At 35.3% G+C, this 9,185-nt stretch overlaps 1 long non-coding RNA gene across 1 annotated transcript; it reads right to left on the bottom strand.

Moving 5' to 3' along the window:
* Positions 1–6,849: 6,849 nt before the first annotated feature.
* LOC116141739 lies at positions 6,850–8,290 on the bottom strand. The gene is made up of 3 exons (XR_004129863.1): positions 8,236–8,290; positions 7,498–7,555; positions 6,850–6,903 (listed from the first exon to the last, which is right to left on the bottom strand). It is a non-coding gene; the product is annotated as an uncharacterized LOC116141739 (long non-coding RNA).
* Positions 8,291–9,185: the final 895 nt, after the last annotated feature.

The raw sequence follows: 9,185 nt of genomic DNA, 5'->3' as shown, positions 1-9,185 counted from the left end.
CACATATAGAGAGATTTAAACATGAAATCAGGAGAAAACAAATCACGATAATCTTTTTATTTCAATCTCTTAAACTAGATAAGACTTAAATAACTCTTAAATTGATCATATTCTAATCTAGAAATCCTACACTCCCCCTCAAGCCGGTGAATAGATATTTATCATTTCTAGCTTGGAAACTAGATTAACAAACAACTGTCTAGGCAGTCTTTTTGTAAAAATATATGTTGTCTGCTAACTTGTAGGCAAGTAGGTAACACATAGCAGCTTATCTTCTATCTTCTCTTTGATGAAATGTCTATCTATTTCAACGTGCTTGCTCTTATCATGATGCACTGGATTGTGTGCTATCCCAATTGCAACCTTATTGTCATAGTACAACCTCATTGGCTTCGCACTTTTGATTTCAAGCTCTCTCGAAATTCTTCTTAGCCATTTTATTTCACAAATCCCATGAGCCATAGCACGAAACTCAGCCTCAGCACTACTTCTAGCTACCACATTCTGCTTCTTACTTCTCCAAGTTACTAAATTTCCCCAAACAAAAGTGCAATAACCTAAGGTCGATCTTCTATCATCCACAAAACCAGCCCAGTCTGCATCCATGAATGCTTCTACTTTCCTTTCATTCTTTTTAGCAAAATACAGCTCCTTCCCAAGGGTCATTTTAAGGTACCTTAGAATCCCACTCATAGCCCCAAAATGCTTCTTTTGTGGGTTATGTATATGCTGACTCACTACACTCACCGGAAAGGCTATGTCAAGTCTAGTATGAGATAGGTATATCAACTTCCCAACCAGCCTTTGATACCTACCTTTATCAACCAGAGCATCACAACTCATTTTCTCAAATTTCAAATTTGGTTCAATAGGAGTCTCAACTGGCTTGCAACCTAACATACCTATCTCTTTTAGTAAATCCAGCACATATTTTCTTAGTGAAACTGAAATTCCTTTTTTACTCCTAGCAATCTCCATACCAAGAAAATACCTCAACTGCCCCAAGTCTTTCAATTCAAAATCCCGAGCAAGAACCTTCTTAACAACCTCCATTTCTTCAAAACTAGCTCCAGTAATACTAATATCGTCTACATAAACAATTAGAATAGTAATCTTACCTACAGAGGTTTTAAGGAATAATGTATGATCAGTCTACCCTCGAGTAAAACCATACCTCTTAACAGTCTTTGTGAATTTTTCAAACCAGGCCCGTGGAGACTGTTTTAGGCCATATAATGATTTCTTCAATTTGCACACTTTTTCGCCCTTTCCACTCCCTTCAAACCTTGGTGGCATTTCCATGTATACCTCTTTTGCAAGTTCACCATTCAAAAATGCATTTTTTCACATCTAGTTGTTATAAAGGCCAATCTAGATTTGTTGCAAGAGACGAGCACCCTGATAGTATTCAACTTAGCCACTGAAGCAATGGTCACCTCATAGTCTACTCCATACGTTTGCATAAATCCCCTTGCCACCAACCTTGCCTTATACCTTTCAACTGTTCCATCTGCCTTATACTTATTAGTAAATGCCCACTTGCGCTCATAATTGCTTTCCCTCTAGGTAAACTCACTAGCTCCCAAGTCTTGTTTTTTGTTAAGAGCCTCCATCTCCTCTATCACAGTCTTCCTCCACTTTTCATCCCCTAATACCTCATGTATCGGTGCTGGAACCTTCATAGCTGAGAGATTAGTGGTGAATGCCAAAAAATCATATGCCAACTTATCGTATGCCACATACTTAGCTATAGGATGCAACGTACAAGATCTAACTCCCTTACTTAGTGCAATAGGTAAATGTAAATCATGATGCCCTGATTTAGACTCATCAGAAGATAGTTCTTCTTACCTTGTGACTGTGAATCACTGGTTTCTTGTAGTTGGGATGATTGCTCATGCAAATCATTAGGCTTCCCTCCACTTTAATAGTTAGTTCTTCGAGAATAACATTGAAGACCCGATTGATTTAATCTCTCCAAACCTCCCCTTGGTTCCAATCTTTCCTGAGAGCTTGGTTTACCAAGAGTGGGCTATATAGTTAGAGTAGGACCTCAGTTGGTAGGTTGACTATGAGAATGACTCATCCTTATGGGACTAGGCTGACCTATAGGAACCTAACCTGAATTAGGCTGACTAGGAGACTGGCTCATTCTTATAGGACTAGGCTAACGTATAGGAAACTAGGTGACTTTGAACTTTGACCTGGATTGGGAGACTACTGAGACTGACTCAAGCGTGGTTGTAAGGGTAACACTACTTCCCACGAATAACCTTCACAATCTCTCAAATTCTCCCCTAAAGGGAAGTTAGAAAGAATGGATGTGACTCAAAAAATGTAACATCACTAGAGACATATAATTTTCTCTTTATAGGACAATATCACTAATAGTCTTTTTGTGTGGGACAATATCCAAGCAAGATACATTTAATGGCCCTAGAGTCTAGCTTTCCTCTATTACGAGACATAACATGTACAAAAGCAGTACATCCAAACACCTTTAAGGGTAAAGTATTTAGGATCCTACAACTAGGAAAGATCTTTAGCAAAGTCTCAAGAGGTGTATGAAAATCAAGAATTTTAGTAGGTAATCTATTTATCAAATATGCAGCTGTTAAAATCGGATGACTCCAAAAAATACTTAGGTACATTCATAGTAAACATTAAGACTCTAGCTACCTCTAATAGGTGCCTATTCCTTCTTTCAGCTATCCCATTTTGTTGAGGGGTATTAACACAAGAGCTTTGATATACAATCCTGTGATGTAACAGGTAGTTTCCTAGGATAGAGTGAAAATATTCCTTACCATTATCAGTCTGTAAAACCTGGATTTTTCTCGAAACTGAGTTTCAACCATTGAATGAAAGTTTTTGAACAAGTGACCTGCTTCAAACTTGTTTTGCATCAAGTATACCCAACACACTCTAGTGTGATCATCAATAAACGTAATGAACCACTTAGACCCTACAATATTTGTAACTCTAGATGGCTCCCAAATATCATTATGAATTATTAAAAAAGACTAGAACTCTTATATTTATGAGCTAGATAGATAGACTTGGTGTATTTTGCAAGTTGACAAGTTTCACACTTAAAAGAAAATAAACTTTTATTTCTGAATAACAATGGGTACAATTTTTGTAAATAAGGAAAGCTAGGGTGTCCTACTTTACTCTTTTATCAGGCTATTGTGTTTCAAAAACTACTCCACTACCTATGGTTTAAATGTGATTGCTTCATATATGCCATAATTTCATCAGAGTATCAGTAACTCCAAAGTTTAAAGTTAAAAAAATAAACGTCATGGATTTTCAACTAGCATGACCCCTAGAGATACTGTCATATATCATTTATGTATGATTTGGAAAAATTATAAAAAATGACATATTAAACCATTGTGATTCTAGTGCCCGAGTAACAGGTTGACCTATTGCAAGGCTACTCTCTAAAAATATTCTCAGCTGCAGAGCATGATTCTATATTAAGAGTTCAAAAGATCTCCATAAATTGCCCTACTTGATAAACAACATTTTAACAACCTTGACTTAAGCCATTTGTCTGGTTTCAACTTCCATCAGTTGCAAAAAGAGAATAAAGAAAGAAATGTTTGCATTGCAAATGACAAATATCAATTGATTAAATAAAGATGCATCGTATACTACTAAAAGCAACAATTTTCAAAAAAAAAAAAAAAAAAAAAATTATGAAAAGAACCAGTTTAGAAACATCAAATTCAAATTCTGTCCATAAATCAATCTAATATAATGAAAGCAAGTAATGTAAAAGATTATGCCTCTGAAGCTGTCCCACTAAACCTTTTACTGTACCTCTCTGTAGACTGACCTAGCTTTGTTTAAATGTCCCAATTCAATTTCCATAGCTATATAACCTTGCCAGGCTTCCAACATTGACCCACTGCACAGACAAAAAGCAAGTTATACGGAAAAAAATACAAAGACGAATCATAAATCAATCATATTGAACTATACAGTATAAGAAAGAGAAAAGGATGAATGGGCCAAACCAGATCTTAACCAGGCTCTCCCAAACACCCAGAGCTGCAGCCAAATTTAGCTCCAAACGAGCCCAATAAGCATACGAATGCTGCAAACCATCTGTATTCTTCATCTACTGAGATAAGTAATCTGATGCGCGTTGAAAGGAAAAAAACTGCACTGTTAAGTATTCAAGTATATATAATACATCCAATCATACAGAGCCTACAATTTCGAGGGTACACTAAAGAGACATCGGGCTAATTGTTTATAAACACAAATATTGAAGACAGTCATTACACAACGACGATGTACCAGTTGAAAATGACATGCCAATTTAATAAATTCACAGAGCCATAAAAATATCTTCCGTGCATGCAACTCCAATGCTACATGACAAACTTTTTAGCAAATGACACTATTCCATGACAAAACAATTAACAAAGGTAATAATCTAGTAATTAGCAAAAGCCATCTTGGAGTATTGAGAGTTATGCACTATAGTTTCTACATAAAGTGGTCATAATGGTACTATAACAGCACACTAAATGAAGTAAATTAATAGACTTTTCTTCGGAGTCTAAGGGTAGAAGCACTTGATACACATTCGTAAGGGATCTATGCCTGGACCCTTAAAGAGTAGACTAGCTACAAGGTCCACATTTTCTTCATCCAAAATTCACCATGAATAGAGCATCTACAAATGTCTTGAGAAGCTTCAATTTCTTGACATCGAGTAAAAACAATTTTAACAGGGAAAAATGAACAGTATACATATGTGAACTTGAAAGGTTTCACTTATAATGGAAAATTCAGTTCATCCTCTTCTGCTCCAGGCAAAAGGATTCTTTGTCTCAAGCCATCCACTCGAGTGAGGAATAAGTTAGGTACTAAAACAAAGAGGGCCCGCTTAACAAAGATCTTTAATGCATAAAATGTAGATGAAACAATAACAAGTTCCAAAGAGCAGTAAGTCAAGCTTGCAAATTAGAGAAAAGAATATCTTTACCTCCTCAATGGTCTAAAAAGTCCATAGAAGGGACTTTTCAAAGACTTGAATATGATATGAAAATCTTTTTAAACAACAAGAGTAAACCTCTATATTTGTAAAAGAAGCAGAATGAAATTCCAACACTAAAGTTTGTGAAACTTCATTGCTCTTAAGCTACTTATAACAATCTCTCATAATTCGCAACAGATGAAGGGTAACAACTGAAACTTATAGTAGATATCTCTTTCTCAGGCGCACGACAACGTTCCAAAGCAAACAAAGATCGAACCCAAAGATCACCAACCCAAGGACAATTTTTCCTAGCCCTGGAATGAACATCCTACACAATATTTCCTACCTGAAGGGGAAAAGAGATGATTAATTGCTAAAATTACAAATACCTAAAACATAAAGAATTGAAAAGAGAAAATATGGGTGAAACCTTCAAGGTTTTATCCAAATAGCTAGTATAATCAATCCACAGATCACTTGATACAGGAAACTCGGTAATAGCATGTTCATAGAGAAGTTGAACACATGTTGGATCTCCAGAAGACTGATCAAACCTCAAGTAGATCTGCAAAAATTTCAAATTAAAATAATAGTATTAACACTTTCAAGAAGAAAAAAAAAAAAAAAAAGTAACCTATTGCCACATTGCAAGTTCTTATGCAACCCCCCACCCCCAGGAAAAGAAGAAGAAAAAGAACAGAAGGTCTAAAGTTTAGATAAACTGATTACTTATATTAGAAGCAAGAAAGACCATAAGAAATTGAAATTATAATGAAATTTCAACAGCAACTTTGTTGATAAACAACTTGACCTAAAAGCTTAAGCTTGAAAAGGCAAGGGCACAACAATGGTATTAAGCTTTGTAACAGGCATCTTCACATGTTACATAAACCAATCTCAAATTCAGACAGAAAGACCAACCCCAGTAGCAGGATGTAATAGATGGGAGACTCAAATCATGACCTCTACTTTAATATCATATTAAGTTACCATTTAACCTAAATGCTTAAGGTATCATGTAAGAGCCCAGCATTATCATTTAGTTGTCTAAAACAATATCTGATAGTAAATGTTATATACCGTGAATTGTTGAAATTTTTTGGAGCCAGATATATCCTACCTTGCAATCTGTTCTTCAAAATCAGCTCGAGCATTATACATCTCCGATGCCTTTTGATAAGCTAAGGCAACAATAGAAGGAATCTCATCTAAATCACCTGATTCAACATCTAGAGTAGTCTCCAGTTCCACCTCCCAAGACTTGCAGGTGAGAAGGGTTGACCTTACGTTAGCAAGGGGAACAGACAACTGACAGTAAAATATACTTTGGATGTGCTGAAGCTATTTTTCTTTTCCCTACAAAAGAGCAATAATTTTACAAATGTAAATTTTGAAAACAGATACTTTTTCTGGGCATATAGCACTTCATAGGGAACTGAAAGAACAAAATTTATGAACTATACATAATGACAAAAGGAAGAAAAAAGGTTTCTAAAATAAACAAAGCATGCAACTTGAGCCATGGTTCTAGGAAATATAAAGGAAGACACAAAAAGCGTTATTAACCATAATACCAAACCAGTAGGATGGAATAAGACTTTAAATAATCAAGTAAATTGATTAAAAGAATGCATCCCCTTCAGGCACATATTCTAATAAGTTTCTAATATATATATTATAAATTATCACCTTAATGTTGGTCTCACTATCGTATGGAGAATGGCTTGCTCAAATTCCCTGAATGCTTCCCATATTTTACTACCTTCAGCAACATGCAAACCAGCAGCAGTTATAGCACGCTAAAAGAGATTTCTTCCCTTTGCAATACCATTAGGTGAAAATTCACATACAGATGGATCATATTCTTGCACAAATATCAAGCAGTCACACCAAAGTGAGACAGACTGCACCAGAATCTAGTCGTTCAATTTTAAAGAACTACTTAGTTAAAGGAACTCCAAAGAACGGAATTAATATTTTTATCCCCTGATTCCACATATATGCAAATTCTGACTGAAAGTAGCAAGAACATGATTTCCCACGAAAAGTAGGGAAAAAGATGGAAACATGCAATTAAAACTTCGAAAATGTACTGCCACTTAAAAAAATAGATTTCCATTCCCGAGAAGTTTGAAAAAGTTTATCCTATCGCCTAATTTGATAGAAAAATCTGATACTGCATCAAAAAGAAACCATGTATCTTTAAACACCATCACAAATGTAAGAATATTGATATCCATTCTGAATTGCGAGGCCTACAATCATCTCTACCATACAAATGAAACTAATGAGCCATTTTCTCATTAGTAATTACTTATTGGAATAATTTAGCCAGTCAAAAGTCATAGATCTGGCAAGCTAAATTTTTTTTATCAGAAATTTATTTTTAGGAAAATAACTAAAGATACCACAAATGAGAATTCTAAAGATCACTATGTTTTAATCCATAAATCAATGCATAAAGTAATTCAAAATCCATAATGATAACAAAAACCTACCAAATAATCAGAAACTCCTCTTTCATAAATCTTCTCAATCCCCAGAAATGCCTCAGGTCTGCAAAGTTGAAGCAGAGATTCAGCGAGAAACTACATTCAGCTAGACAGAGTGATAAAATCTTAAAGTATACCCAGAGCTTTAGTATCAGTCATGCAGAACAAGAAAAGATCAAAATCTTAAAAATTTAGCTGACCGCCTTTTTATTTTTTTTGCTTTGCTGGTAATTGTCATCAGGAGGTACACTTACTGATTTTCAACATTGAGCTTCATGTTTTGGAGAAACTAATATCCTTATACTAAGAGAAATGAGTTTTGCAAGAGGGCAAGCAGGTTGTCCATAAAAGCAATGACAAGAGGGAACTCAAAATCTATAAACAAACAAAATATCAGACAGCCGCAAATTATCAAAAACCAACCTCCCAAGTCAAACATCACTGCTTCCTAGTTGTAACATATGAAAAAAAGAAAATAGAAAGGAAGAAAGCTCAAAACTTCATTTCTTTTACTCAATTAAGCAGACATTTGAGCTAAGGCTCAGTAGATAGAACTCACATAAACTTAAATTCAACATTGTTTTCACCATTTAAACCCCAAAAGATAATCACTTCCTCCTTTCAAATGAATCCATTTAATTTTTCTCTTTATATACTTTCTCTCGTTAACCATAAACCCTAAGCGATCAAAATTTGATCATGAAACCAATAACAAGAACACAAAATGCAAAAACTAAAACATACCCAGTTGAAATAGAAGCTTCATCTCGAGCCCACTCTTGCCACATAACAGGGGTCAAAAGAAAAAATCTCATTCATAGCTTCTCTTGCTTGTCTCGGCTTCTCAATCTCACCCATCTTCCTCAAAACCCTTATGTACTAAAGCCATCAACAAAAACACTAAAAAAGCAAAACAATGTTATTACTAAAAACAAAAATCCAAGAACTGGGTATTGAAATTCATATTCAAATTGATATAAAAACGTACTTTAACATGGACTTCATAGTTGGAGGGCTCATTGGCGAGCTGGGACTCGATAATTTTTGCTGTGCTTCATCTTCTAAGTCTGAGTCTGAGTCCGAGTCACTTGACTCTTCAAGTCTGGAGAGTTGGGCTCTATTGCTTCTGCGTTTTCATTAGTATCTGCCATAGCCATGTCTATGTCTTCTTCTTCTTTGGTTTTTGGTGCTAGGATTTGATCTTCTGGTTCCATTCTTCTGCTTTGTTTGCTTTGTGTTTCTCTCAAGTGTACTGAAGGGTTGGGTTTACTGAACAGATGAAAATGTTTGCTGAACCTTCTTCGTACCGTAACCAAAATAAAGCATTTGGGCAACTGGATGAACTTTTGCAGGACTTTGCTCCGAAAAAAGTCTAATACTCACTAAAGTTTTATCACGTAAACTTTAATTTCACTTTTGGACCAGAAATTGAGGAAGCTCGTTCAAACATTCACGATAATTTTCGGCCTTCATTAGTAGCTGCATGACTAAGGACATTGTACATTCAGTCGGCTTCACATTTTTCTCCGCCATCTTATGAAGGAGTTCAACAACTTTTGGTATCTCATTATTCTTGAGAAAACCAAACATAAGCATAGTAAATGTGACTACATTTGGAGCACAACCTTTTTTCTACATATATGACAACAACTCATTTGTCATTTCTAGTTGTCCAATTTTACACAGCCCATACA

Source organism: Pistacia vera, unplaced genomic scaffold (genome assembly GCF_008641045.1).
Source record: "Pistacia vera cultivar Batoury unplaced genomic scaffold, PisVer_v2 Contig40, whole genome shotgun sequence".
NCBI lineage: Eukaryota > Viridiplantae > Streptophyta > Magnoliopsida > Sapindales > Anacardiaceae > Pistacia > Pistacia vera.
The sequence above is the reverse complement of the archived record's forward strand: the minus strand, read 5'-3'. Positions and strand labels throughout refer to the sequence as shown.